The sequence below is a fragment of the Anoplophora glabripennis genome, unplaced genomic scaffold, assembly GCF_000390285.2.
Source record: "Anoplophora glabripennis isolate ALB-LARVAE unplaced genomic scaffold, Agla_2.0 scaffold1537, whole genome shotgun sequence".
Classification (NCBI taxonomy): domain Eukaryota; kingdom Metazoa; phylum Arthropoda; class Insecta; order Coleoptera; family Cerambycidae; genus Anoplophora; species Anoplophora glabripennis.
In genome coordinates, this window is record NW_019417623.1 from 8,710 (window position 1) to 23,679 (window position 14,970).

The 14,970-nt window shown below is 34.6% G+C and overlaps 1 long non-coding RNA gene across 1 annotated transcript; it reads right to left on the reverse strand.

The window, feature by feature from the left end:
- Positions 1–11,992: 11,992 nt before the first annotated feature.
- On the reverse strand, positions 11,993–14,669 carry LOC108915048. The gene is made up of 2 exons (XR_001964696.1): positions 14,592–14,669; positions 11,993–12,112 (listed from the first exon to the last, which is right to left on the reverse strand). It is a non-coding gene; the product is annotated as an uncharacterized LOC108915048 (long non-coding RNA).
- Positions 14,670–14,970: the final 301 nt, after the last annotated feature.

Genomic DNA, 14,970 nt, shown 5'->3' on the forward strand with positions numbered 1-14,970 from the left:
CGGAAGTGATACCAACTTTCGATTTTCAAATGGAATACCCTGTATATTATTACATTTCTGAAATCTGCATAATTTTCTGAATCCAATGATACCACATAAGTGACATTTCAAACGTCAAAATTTTTTATAATTTAATTTTTAGTTTTCCATTTAAGTGTGCCATGATGGTTCCGATTTATTCCAATTGACCCGTCTAATGCTGGAAAAATCGAAATCCCGTCAAAAATACTAAATTGCGTTTTTTATGAGCAAATAAAGTTCATCGTAATCGATTTTGGGGTAAAACTCAATTTTTTCAAATGGAACCATATTGGTACCGTGGTACCATTTATTAGTACTATTAATAAGGAATTAATTCATACCTGGTAATAAAATGTGCGATAAATACAATCAAAATTACAGCTAAAAGAAAATAAGAAAATACAATTATTTTGTTCTAATTTAATGCTAAGAAACTAAGGTGGCTTTGAAAACAATGAAATTATTCCTTCAGACTGTCAAATAAATTTTGTTGGTTTATCGGTGTTTTTATTGTGTATTGGAAAAGTCTTTACATTTGTTGTTATTTTTGTTCAAAATGCCGCACATTTATACAAGGGATGAAAAAGTGGACATGTTAATTATTTATGGGGAATGTAGAAAAAATGCCGTTGCGGCTAGAAACCTTTATGCCGACCGATATCCTGATAGACAATGTCCAGCGAGAAATTATTTTAATCGTCTTGAAAATCAATTCCGAAGAGACCCTAACCATGATCCCGAAGAAAACGTTATCATTGACGAAGGAACGGAAATTAATGTTTTATTTCGAATAGAAGTTGATAAGACTGTTTCTTTAAGGCAAATTGGGGTTGAATTGGGAATTAGTCACCAAACGGTAAGCCGAATCTTGCACAAACATAATTATAAATCTTTCAAATATCAATTGCACCAGCACCTGTACGAAAATGATCATGAACGTAGAATGGAATATTGCAATTGGATCTTGCATAATAATGTGCAGCCAAACAATGCTCTTTTGGGAAGGATTTTATTTTCGGACGAGTGTAGGTTTACAAATATGGGATTATTTAACCGACAAAATACAAGGTATTGGTCCCAAGAAAATCAAAATTTATTGCGGGAGGGTAACTTTCAAGTGCGGTTCGGTTTCAATGTGTGGCTTGGAATACTCGGTCGTAGAATCATTGGTCCAATAATATTTGAAGGACCCTTGACTGGTGCTAGATACTTAGGATTTCTGCAAAATGAAATTGAGGACAGTTTAACTCAATTACCTGTCCATTTACGACAGGGAATGTATTTCCAACAAGATGGAGCTCCTCCCCATAATTCAAGAATAGTAATTGATTACCTTCAACAGGCATTCGAAGGAAACGTAATTTCGACGAATGGTCCTGTGCGATGGCCTCCAAGGTCACCTGATTTGACACCTCTCGATTTCTTTGTTTGGGGCCATTTAAAAAACATTGTCTATGCAACCGCCGTTACAACCCGCGAAGACCTGGAGTTGCGAGTAAGACGTGCAATTAATAGTATAACGGCCCAGCAATTAGCGAACGTTCTTCAAGAAACAGCTATGCGAGTTCAGAAGTGCATTGACGTTAATGGACAGCATTTCGAACAATTGTTGTAATGTTTTGTGTTCATTTTTTGTATTTCAAAGCCACCTTAGTTTCTTAGCATTAAATTAGAACAAAATAATTGTATTTTCTTATTTTCTTTTAGCTGTAATTTTGATTGTATTTATCGCACATTTTATTACCAGGTATGAATTAATTCCTTATTAATAGTACTAATAAATGGTACCACGGTACCAATATGGTTCCATTTGAAAAAATTGAGTTTTACCCCAAAATCGATTACGATGAACTTTATTTGCTCATAAAAAACGCAATTTAGTATTTTTGACGGGATTTCGATTTTTCCAGCATTAGACGGGTCAATTGGAATAAATCGGAACCATCATGGCACACTTAAATGGAAAACTAAAAATTAAATTATAAAAAATTTTGACGTTTGAAATGTCACTTATGTGGTATCATTGGATTCAGAAAATTATGCAGATTTCAGAAATGTAATAATATACAGGGTATTCCATTTGAAAATCGAAAGTTGGTATCACTTCCGGCGAAACCGGAAGTGAAAAAAAAATCATTTGTAGATCAAAAAGTGCCGTTTATTATGTGTATGGAATATCCCAAATTTCAATCAATTACCTTTAAAATTAAGGGAGATACGAGGGGTGTACCATGACCCTGTTACACCTGGTATATATATAATAAAGAAAGAAATCTAGTTATAAAAAGAAGCATACAAACTCAACCATAAAACAGTTTATCCTAACAACCTCGGAAGGCAAAAAGTTTATTTAGCAGACAATATATGTGATTACTCTACTGTTTCTTCTTTAAAAGAATATGGTTGTCATGACACTGCAAGCTTTTTGGAAATTATAAGACATTGGTGGGATATTGTAAATAACACTAGTGTCATTAAAANTAGGTAAAATAGACTCTTACAATCCTAGGATATGAGAGCGTGTACTAATTCGGTTTTCATAACCATAATTTTTTGAAAAAACTAGCTAAGTATCTATGACAACAAATTCATCAAAAAAAGCTCTACCGTCAGCTCGCAATCCCAGCCAAAACATCAGCGCCGACCAGTAGACAACTATCTAACACTTGGCAAAAGCGCAATGGAGGTCTGTTCATGGCCTGTTAGTAGAGACGGCCGTGGCTTAGCCCACACAATGAGACCGCTAGAACTCGAAGTATTGACAAAATCCTAAGATTAGAGTAGATTCAGTGCAAAACATTATACAGTCAGTCGAAACCTTAAACTTGAACTCATAAAGGGTCAGTTGAAACTCTAATTTAAATACCACGTGTAGTGTATCCTAGTGTTTTGGACTACTAAACTATGGAGGAAGAACGCAGATCTCAGAGCTATCCATCCCTGTCACTCCCTTCGGGTATCGTCGAAAAGGACGCGTATGAGCCTACTGGAAACCTCCTTACCTGCGAGCAGGCAAATGAACACCTGGAACCGTTGGTAAAAGAGGAAATAGACCAGATTATTCCACCTGGCTCAGCCAGATGCGCCACAGCTTTATTTATATTTCAGATGAAATATTAATTTGACTGTCCTGTACCTACTTCATTTTCTTGTCAATTTAGAATTGCGACAAAATGTTGACCCTTGCACCTATCTTTTTGGTTCAAGATTCTGAAAACGTTGTACTTTTTTATTTAAATGTAAGTTTAAAATTAAAGTTGCACTTTTTTCCTAAAACAAATCGATCGATTGCACATGAAAAGAAACCGTCAACAATACCCAGTTGATGAGCATTATCAGTAAATCAAGCAGTATTAGGTATGCACTCGAGGTTCGTAAGCCAAACGCTCATGTAGCTCGAGTAACGTTGATGCATTGCAAGCGGTAAGCCATTCTTAAGGTGACGTTTAATATTCCAGGAACGTTTAGAGGGGTAAGAGTTTAAAAAGTCGGTAGCTATTCTCTTCCCTAATGCACTGTGAGGTCAACGGCTGATGGCTCCTTGCGGATGACTTTGGAAACTCTGTGTTACTATGTTAATTAAGAAAGTGTGCAGTTCAACCAGTGATGTAGGCAAGCTGGAAGTTTGGGGAACTTGAAAATTAAAACACAAATATACACTGTACCGTCACCGTCACTAAACACTGAAAGAAATAAATTTTGTAAGGTTACACAGGTACGCCACACAAAGACACTTTACGAACACTCTCTCGTATATATCGATAAAGTAGAAAACTGATTTTTAAAGCAAAGATATGGCATGTCAACAGAACAGGAAGACTAATCTTCGTTGCCCCCCTTCGTAAGCGTTTCGAACAGGGTTGGATTCTGCTTAAATTCAAACTGTTCACAGTGTAATTATTTTCTTGCTATTTTAATTATTTTGGAATAATTTAATATGTTTAGCAGCGATTCGCTCCCGAAGTGGGTGAATAAAACAAAAGAGTTGAAACGTATCTTATTTATTACGCGTCCCTAGTGACAGTAGTACTTATAGCTCAGCTAAATTAGATCAATGTCAGAGGTCATTGACTCTGAGCTTCACAAATTAAATACATACAATGCAAATTGTAACACATAACGATTAAAAAAATATTTCATATCAATCAGAACAGCATTTTTATGTATACAGTATACAGCTTAATGGCAGATTGTTAACGTCAAAATATAGTGATTGAGCCAAACATAACTTAGTCAATTCTTGCTCCTTTTCATTCTACAGTGTTAAAGTTGAAAAAATATTTTCAATTTTTTGTTATATTTTAAGTATGTATGGATCGATTGTTTTGAAAATTTGTAGTTTTACATTTTTTGAGGTGGCAAATACGAATATGCAAACAGTGTAAACACATGTAAAAACATGTCTAACTTTTTGTATTTTACAATTTTGAATTTTTTAACTAGAAATTATTCAACTACGTTCAATTCTAAATAAAAAATGTATACCTGTTACAAACCGATAAACTCAACCGTTTTCAAGATTCAGACATTTTAAGTTTTTGAGATTCGGCGGGAATTAAATTAAAAGTTTTCCAAAGTAGTAGGCATTGACATAATAAATTCACAGCACATTATACTCGAGAAGAAAGAGAATATATTATTAACAGAAATTCCTCGCACCGTTGGATTGGACGCAGTAGCGAAGTATGTACCTTGGTCTGTACGTGGCCCTGATTTAAATTCTCTGGATTTTTCTTTTGGAGCTATCTTAAATCTCTAATTTACAACAATTAAATAAGTGCAATGAAGTCGTTGGTGGTTGCTTTGTGAATTTTTTATGATTAATAATTTGTTATATGTTGATATGCATTATAACATTTTCAGTTGCTGTAATGTTTGTCTTAATTCTTAATTCAGGCTTGGTATCTTATAACCTGTTAATTTCTAATTTAATTTCCGCCGAATCTCAAAAACTTAAAACGACTGTATCTTGAAAATGATTGAGTTTATCGATTTTTAACAAGTATCCGGTCTTTATTTAAACGTAAAGGTAGTCCAATAATTTCTAGTTAAAAAATTCAAAATTGTAATATACAAAAAGTTAAGACATGTTTTTACATCGATAGGACAGTATAACTAACGCCCCTTAGACGTGATCTCAATACTGTTTGCATATTTGTATTTGCCACCTCAGAAGACGTAAAACTACAAATTTTCAAAACAATCGATCCGTACATACTTAAAATATAGCAAAAAAATCGAAAGTATTTTTACAACTTTAACACCCTGTAGAACGAAAAGGAGCAACAATTGATTAAGGCATGTTTCGCTCAATCGCTATATTTTCACGTCAACAATCTGCCATTAAGCTGTGTACCATTATTAATGACTCACCCTGTATATCTAAGTTCCTACAAATATTAGTTTATTTTTATTATTTTTTGAAACAATATAAATATGTAGAACTCGCTACATTTATTTATTTTATTTTTTGAAAACACCAAGAACAAATATTCTTCAATTTTCTCCAATAAATGTTATGTGTTCGAATTACCATCGTTATCAGGATCATCTTGATATTTTTTGTTGTAATGCTCACAATATTAAAAGATGTATCCTCAATAGAAGTTAAGTCGCTATTTTTATGTATTTATATATAGTGTGTATTTTCTATTTGTGTTTTAATTATGTTAATGTAAATTTTATCTGTTTTTTAATCTGTATTATACCTGCCTTATAATTGGGCGCCGTCCTGTCTTGGCAGTTGCTTCCAACTAAATAATAAATAAATAAATAAATAAATAAATAAATAAATCTTTAGCCTTTAGGAAAATTCCAAACCAAATTGCTGAATATCTTGTTTTGTCCAATTCACAGGAGTATATAATCGATTTAAATGGTCATTTGCAACCTAGCTTGCACATGCATGAAGAGATGTTCTAAAGCCGTAATGGTATGGTGGCTACAAGCCATCGACAGTGGCAGAATCATAGATCTTAATCTGTCTACTATATCAATGAATTGTCTAGATTTTTTAATGAAAATTGTATTAATTGCAAAGCAGATGTACGTATTATTAGAAACGATTAAGATGTTGCGTTGAAAAGTATAATAAAAAAATATGGTTTATTTTCCAATATTAAAATTATTTTGTATGGGGTCAGATAGAACATTGACGAAAACGATGATGCCTCCGAGGCAGTTTGATAACTCCGCCAAAAATGATTCAATCTGCAAAATGAAAAATAATCTTATACGATAATGTAGTAGTTGTATTTATAATTTTTGGGATTTTATGAAAAATGTCTTTTATATGGCACCAATACTGATTAAACAGTAGTTAAAGAAACGATTTGTAAGAGGTAAAGATCAATTTATGCTGAAACCGCATATTTTGATTTAGGGCTTGCTTACGAGATTTACAACTTTTTTTGATGTTGGATTTATCTGAAATTAAATATCGCTGATCATGATGACGATCATTTCCATTTTATTCAGTAAATTAAAATAAAAAAAGACGACCCAAATCTTTCATATACCTCCAAAAAATAAAGTCTAACATCGACTAAATCGATGTCGTGTATCCAAAAAAGTTAATATTATATCTCGTAAAGGCCCCAAATAAAAATCTTACAGAAGTAAAACAAGTAAAATAAAATACCGCTTTATCTAAAAAAAATGTCCGGAAAGCATAGGCGTACGAAAAAAAATAAGGGGGCCAAGGGTGCTGCAACCCTCTCTCCTCCGTTCGCGCTTTGATATTTTAAACCAAAATTACACAAAAAGAGTGTCGACTTAAGATCAAAATATGTGCTAAAATCATATTTTTTATTTTAATTTTGTCACACTATTTTGAAAATGGGTCTCCGAAATGAAAAGTGGCGTAAGAAAAGTCTCATTATTTTAGTCTAAAGAATATGTTCTTAACTGTGGTTAATCTCCTCATTTGTAACACCCTTAATCCAACGGAGTTTTTTTTTGTTTGTCAAAAATAAAAAAATACGATTTCAATCTTTAATGTGCAATTTTCGACCGAAAAATTTATGTCTAATTATCAAAAAATATCCAATCAAAAAGTAAAAAAAAATCTCTTCGGACTATAAGATGGAAAAAATAATTATCTAGATTTTAAAAACGTTTAGAAATATACAAATTTGGCTGAGTTTTGATAAAAACGCGTTTAAAGTTTCGGGTAGATAAAAAGTGAACTTACAGCAAGCCTTCCATGCCAGTTTCGTACTGTACATCTTCTTCCTCTTATATCTTGATGTTATTGTTATTTAAATTCTTGTATTAATTCTGGCTTTTGTCAGCTGTTGATGGGCGCGGCAGTTAGTCAGGTAACTTTGCTATAACTTTGTAATGGAATGGAATTTTCTTCAGCCTCTCTTTTTTTTAATAATTCTTGAAAGTATAAAAAACAAAAATGTTCAATTTCATTGAAATCGTGTAATAAAAACTTTTATCCACAATCACCTTTTAATTGGACTTTTTATGTAACGTCTAAAGTGATACTTTATCCACTAGTGGAATAAAGTAACTTTATTTCACTAGTAGAATAATGAAAAAATAATAAACCTATAATAAATAATTATTTAATTTATTTACTTATTAACATTAACATTTACATTTACAGTAATAGACATTTCGTTTTTTGTTTTATCACATCTAAATTCGTTTCCATTAATAACAAACCTTGTAGCATTGTTGCTATCATTTTCGGAACGCATAACATCTGCCGAAGTTTGTGAAAGAATTTGCACAAGTTACCTTGCAATATCAAGTTTGTTAGATATAGACTCCTCAATATAACTTTCTGCTACAGAGGACCCCTTCCATCCACCATGCCGTTTGATGGTTGTAGGATCACCACCTTTATTGGCCATTAAAGTTGTTGAAATGCGCCTCATACAATGCAATAGCCAGTATATGCTTCGGGATTTGCGATAATCAGGAATGAAGCAACTATTGAGGGTACCTTCGCCAACGTGTTGATTCCAACAGGCTGAGAAGTACATTTTTTATTGATGTATCTTAAAATTAATCTGTCTTGTGTTAGGCAAATTGGGCGTAGAGAAATATATTTTCTGCATATTTCAATAGCACTCATGCAAAATCCTTCTTCTATAATTGTAAATTTTCTTGAAATGCCCGTCTTGGTGTCAGGTATTGAAACAACTAGGTAACTGCCAACGTCTTGTACGTCACTAATTTTCAAATTTGTCAATCCATCGACAGGTACCAGAATCGCACCATCGACAGGCACCAGAAACCGCCATTATTAGTGCAACCTAAAATAAATCAAAGTTTACTGTAACAACATGTAAAAGGTAAAAAGATATTATCTAAATCATTAAATATTCATCATCGGAAGCCCCAGTCAAAAATTCGTCAATATGTGCTCTTTCCAATACTGCAGCTTTTTTGCTTTGTATCCTCTCTATTCACTCTTCAAATGAGCAGTAAACTTGTTATATTTTCCAATACCTATATTTTTGCAGGCCTTCAATATCGAATACTTCAACCACATACAGTGTGTCCCGTTTTTCAAGTTAACATCCCTGGAAATGTGAGAAGGCTGCGGACTTTTTTTACATATGGTAATAGTACCCTGAAGGGACGTTATATTCTACTAATCATTTTATTGATGTGACAAAATCCTGGCCTACTACGATTTTTTAAAAGGGTCGTTATTCCAGAAAGTAGTATTAGGCATTTTTTTGTCAAAAAGATAATATTATCAGGCTATTCAACACCCATCAAAATACCCATATACCAAATTTGAACAACAAATGTCTATTGAGTGTTTTTTTATATGGTGCCAAACTTCGAAAAATCAGACAACTAAAAATTATAATAAGCATGTCAAAGATTGTCATGACAGTGAAAACAAATACCAATCGGACAAAGAAAAAATACAGGCACTATAAATTTAACACTTTTAATTGCGGCCACCATAAAAATAATAATAATTAACGTACAAAAAATGTAGATAATGAATTATAAATATTAAGTTGTTAAACAAAAAATTGTTTTCACTTTCACGGCAATCTTTGACCTGCTTGTTATAATTTTTAGTCTGATTTTTCGAAGTTTGGCGCCACATAACAAAACACTCAATAGATATTTGTCGTTCAAATTTGGTATATGGGTATTTTGATGGTTGTTGAATAGTCTGGTAATATTATACTTTTGATAAAAAAAAATGTCTAATACTACTTTCTGGAAAAATGACCCGTTTTAAAAAATCGTAGTAAGCCAGGCTTTTGTGACGTCAATAAAATTATTAGTAGAATGTATTCATTCATTCTCACATTTCCAGAGGTGTTAATATGAAAAACGGGACACACTGTAGATGAAATTGTATATTTTTTCTTCAAATTTGAAAAATACTATAGCATGACTTCTTTATTTTTTGTCATTACTCTCCTTTTTTCTATTCATTCGCTAAATTCGGCGAACACTTTTTCGTAATGTTACCTGGGTTTCGCTGGCTGTCAATAAATGGAAAATTGCTTCTTGAGCTTTTTCAAAAACAGCCACAGGAACACAGTTACTTTCTTGCATTTTTACCAAATTCACTTTTCAGTGAGTACTAGTAAGAAATATCAAGTCGTGAGAATATGTTTTTATTAAATTCCAATAATCCTGACTCCACAAATATGATTGTGATGTGATTATGAATAAAACGTTGTATTGCACTCGTATTTTAATTGCTTTTCATCCACTTAAGAATATTAAACGCTCGAACTACGTTCTCTGGTTTAAACATTTTTGCGTCAATAAAATGCTACTTAAAACAATTATACAATAAATAACTATTGTTGCACATGCTCTTATAAAAGCCAATTTCTTACACTGAAAATTGTATACAAAATTTTCACTTTTGACAGATCTATGTAAACATATCTATTCTGATTTAGATTTAACGTTAAATCATACAAACGTAACTCTCAGCACCGCTAGTCGCACGAACACAAATCACATCTCTGTCGGCGAGAATAACTAATACGACGTGCTAGAAAACGAACAGAAAATAGATATCAATGAGTTTTTCCATTACAACGAATTTTAGCCGAGATGCGATCTGAATTTGAATGACTTCGCACATTTTCAATATCCGTTGCAAAAGGCGGCCGATAAAAAAGAAATTTATGAGGGGCATATCTCTAATCTCTGTTTTCAGTAATAATCTAGTGGCTCAGGCCCCAAAAAATGTTTCTGTATATATGCCATCGAGATCGTATCGCATATAGATCTTTGCAAAGCTTCTAGGAGTTATCGGTAGATAAAGCACGAGTTTTTCATTGTATTCGCGTGGTTTATGTTCTTCCATGATGGTTTGTTTGTATTATATAAAAAATATCTTAAAATAATTGCTTTTTAATTGAAAACTGTAGGTTTTAGGACAAAAAAATAAAGAATAATAAAAATTTTGCAATTCCATGAGTATTTTAAAAAATTATTATATGAGATGTCCATTGACGCCTATACTTTTGATTTAATGGTTGAAAATGTGACCGAAAAAAGTATCCCCATAAAAAGTATTTAATAAATGTCAAATATACAGGGTGTTCCTAAATATCAAGTACATAAGGAAGGGGGTAATTCCTTGGCTTATTTCATGACTAAAAGTCCATATAAACATAGGTCCGCAAACCCATCGTTACCGATCTACAGGGTGTTGAAATTTCAAGATTTTTTTAGTTTTTTCTCTATAGCTCCCAGAGTTTTTGAGATATTCAGCTGAAATTTGGAATATAGATTACGCTGTAAGGCTTACATCATTGGGCATGCCAAATGGTCGTGATATTCTACAGAGTGATATTTTTTCGGGGTTCATGCCTCCTTTTCTTCCCCTGAACTTTTGTGCGGTGCGCCGCTGGTAGATTCTAAAATCAAAATTGAATTTTATGTTTTGTTGAGAAACTTTTTTGCCTCTTATGATTTTTTCGTATCTGCGACCGTTATTGGGGAAAAAAATAAAAAACGATTTTATGTAATTCGTTAAATGAAATTTAAATTCCTAAAATGGTCCAGTCGGCTCTGGCTTTATTTAAATAATTACTTGTTTCTATTAATTTTGATAGTTTGCATTTGAAATAGTAACTTGGGTCTGCATATGTTTAAAAATTAAAGGTTTATGTTACAAACTGTAATGTGTAAAGTGTTTTAAATACTCATTATAATCTCATAACAATGCCAAATTTTACGAATTTTGAAATGGGTCATCCCAGCTTTAATTTTTAACAGGTAGTGACGAATAAACTGTAGAATATCACGACCATTTGGCATGTCCAATGATGTAAGCCCTACAGCGTAACCTATATTCCAAATTTGAGCTAAATATCTCAAAAACTGTGGGAGAGTAGGTAATGGGGCACTTGAGACCACCCCCACTCCTCCTCTTTTTCCCTTCCCCATCCCCTTCACCGCCAGCCAATCAGAGCGCAGCATTTTTTGGCGGGAAAAATGGTTGGAAATTCAAAATGTGGCCACCTAGAACTTTGGTAGGTATGCCGGAGTTAGGTTCCCGCGAGGAGCTTCGCCCCAGGGCCCCACGCTTGGTGATGGAGCGCGGCAAGCGCTTATCAGTAGATGGGTCTAATAACGTCGTATACGTTTGCGGTGTACTGGCGTTATCAGTAGATGACGTCAGGCGGGTTCGTATGATTACCGTAATCTGCGGTGTACTTGGCGTTATCAGTAGACGTGTCTAATAACGTCGTATGATTACCTAATCTGACGTTTGTGGTGTACTTGGTGTTATGGGTCTAATAACGTCGTATTATAACTAGCGTTTGAGGCTGTAGTTATCGGTAGCGTCTTAACCAATTATAGAATATAGATATTAAAGTGTTTAAACTGTTGGAATGCATTAAAAAGGGGCACTTCATCTAAATCTCAAATGTTCAAGACATATTACACGTTATTCGTATTAAAGCCCACTTATTAGTTTTAAATATTGCAACTGTATCAAGAAAACTAAGGCTGTGAATAATAGTTTATTACATTATCGCAACAGAGACGGAATAATTATAGCCCTTTTAAATCCAGGCGTTGTCACATGATTGCTTCTTCTTCCTGCAGGCAGACGTAGTCCGGGAGGGACCTAGAGAAGAGGCACTGAATGAGAAAAAATCTCAGTATGTGTACAAAAAGTAATTCTACGACTTGGAATTGAAAATACTATCGAAATAATTAAAACGGAGAACGTTTGGAAGTTATAAACGTAATGAACAAATTTAATTAATCGGCAAATACGGCTACCTATTAAAGGCAATAAGACGTTTGATTCAATTGGGATTAGACGAAAACTAGAGACTAATATCGGTCATTTACGAAAGCCAACAAACCTCAATGACAAACATACTAGGTGACTTGAGAAAAGAAGACAAGATCCATATAATGGGATTCAATGAAATAGTGTCGCGGAGGAAGCCCACAAGAAATAGAGTGAGAAAAAGAGAAGGAAGATCACAGTGAACACTTTCACTTTCCAGGAGCGTGATAGCAGTTGGTCAATAAATTCAAAGATATAGATAAGAAAGCAAAAACAAATCAGACAACAACAGAAGACTAAACGAAAAAATATTTAAACTCCACTCCAAAGGGATTAGGTACCGCAATTTCGTAGAGGTTTAATAATGGCAGCAGCCTCTACTCCAAATGGGTTGGTTACCGCAATCTCATAGAGGCTGATGATCCTAGGAATTGAGAGTAAAGAAGGCGTTCGCTTGGACTTGTTAAATTGGGTGTATGTGGAAATAAAGGAGAAATTGGCAAATTTTGAAGCGCATGAAAAGCACTACCGTCTTAGAGATTATAAGCTGACGAAGTTTCAACGAGGAAGTAGACAGAAGGACATTTGGTAGAATTAAGCAAGACTGTATGTTTGGGATGGATATATCAAAAACTTGTGTGTACGACTTTCATGTTGGAAAATATCACGAATCGGCGTAACAACAGTATCAGGCACGTCGTCTGTAGGATATATGTTAGAAGTAGACCTTAAATATCCAGAACATTTACACGATCTTCATAATAAGCTTCTGTATTATCGTAATTTAAAGGAAGCCCTCAACTTAGGAAGCCTTAAAACTTCACCGCGTGTTAAAATTCAAACAATCAGAATGGTTGAGGGACTACATAGAATTAAATACCAAACTTCACGCGCAGTCGATCAACGACTTTGAAAATATTTGTACAAGTTGTTAATAAACGCTACATTTGGGAAAACCATGGAAAAATATATGGAAATATGGAATGTGTAGCGTTTCAAAAACGATGACGGCTCCCCACTGTGTAGATGCCCACGTCCCCACAGGTCACCTGTTCTATATGCAGCCCAACACAGGGGAAGCCAAAGACAGACGACCTTCTCTTTGCCTTCTACGATCCCGAGACTAGACAACAGAAGGCAAATTATTTCCATGGTGGTGGGGAACGTAAAGTTCCTGGACAGTCTCAACTACTTTCCCATGGCGCTGTCCAAGTTGCCTAAGGCAACACCACACGACGTTACTCCTTTTTCTGTTCAAAACTTGTTACAAGCACAGTCGAGACGCTCCTATGCCTGAAGATCCTTCTCAGACATTAACCACTCACCTCGAAGCCTCCCTTGCAAAGACCTCAAGGCTACAGGAGCTGGGTTACGAGGTCGTGNGGTTGGTTACCGCAATCTCATAGAGGCTGATGATCCTAGGAATTGAGAGTAAAGAAGGCGTCCGCTTGGAAACTACTTGTTAAATTGGGTGTATGTGGAAATAAAGGAGAAATTGGCAAATTTTGAAGCGCATGAAAAGCACTACCGTCTTAGAGATTATAAGCTGACGAAGTTTCAACGAGGAAGTAGACAGAAGGACATTTGGTAGAATTAAGCAAGACTGTATGTTTGGGATGGATATATCAAAAACTTGTGTGTACGACTTTCATGTTGGAAAATATCACGAATCGGCGTAACAACAGTATCAGGCACGTCGTCTGTAGGATATATGTTAGAAGTAGACCTTAAATATCCAGAACATTTACACGATCTTCATAATAAGCTTCTGTATTATCGTAATTTAAAGGAAGCCCTCAACTTAGGAAGCCNTCGTTGAATGTGGTAATGCGAGTTTTGGAGTTTAGGGGTATTTTAGGTATTTAGAGTTTAGTTAAGAACGAGCTCTGACAGGAACATACAGGCGCGGGGCATAAAGATAACCGAAGTCATCGAGTACGCTGGGAGTACGTTAAGCTAGAGTTTGGAGAGATCGTGGAGAACCCAGGTTTGAGAAACAAAACGATGTATCCATCAACGTATACTGCCTCAAAAAGAACTTCACTACACACCCAGTTTATTTGACGAAGAACAAAAAAGATAAGCACGTCAACCTGCTTTTAATACAAGATATGTACGATGTCGATGATGCTTTCTTCACAACTTAGCAAAAATCGTGCAAAAAATAGTATTTTTGTGATCGATATCTACACTACTTTTCATCTGCGGAAAGACTAGCTAGTCATTACATCGAGGAATTAAGAGGAACTTTGGAAAGGTACGAATACAAAAAGATCATTTTAGTACCCAAACCCTAAAGTACACATACCTGACGCATTCCACGCTGTACACGTCTCTTGCGCGATGAACACTGGCCATGCGACGTCACGTCCACTGCAGACAGGAACTACCTGAAAATATAATAATAATTAAAAGGATATTTCCAATCAGACAGAAAAAGGACTAACGTCGTGTGGTGTTGGCGCATATGTCTTTTATAGGTATGAATTTTATAAAACCGCCTTTTACACGCCACGCAATATCGGTGTTTACGTAAATGTTTCCTAAAGTCTTTTACGGTAAAAACATGATTACAGTAGGGAGACACTTTAACTGTTTCTACACGAACCACACGCAGTAGATCCATTTGGACTTACTACTGCGCGGTGTGCGGCAGCTGTTTCTGTTTCTGCAAAGAAACCGTCGAG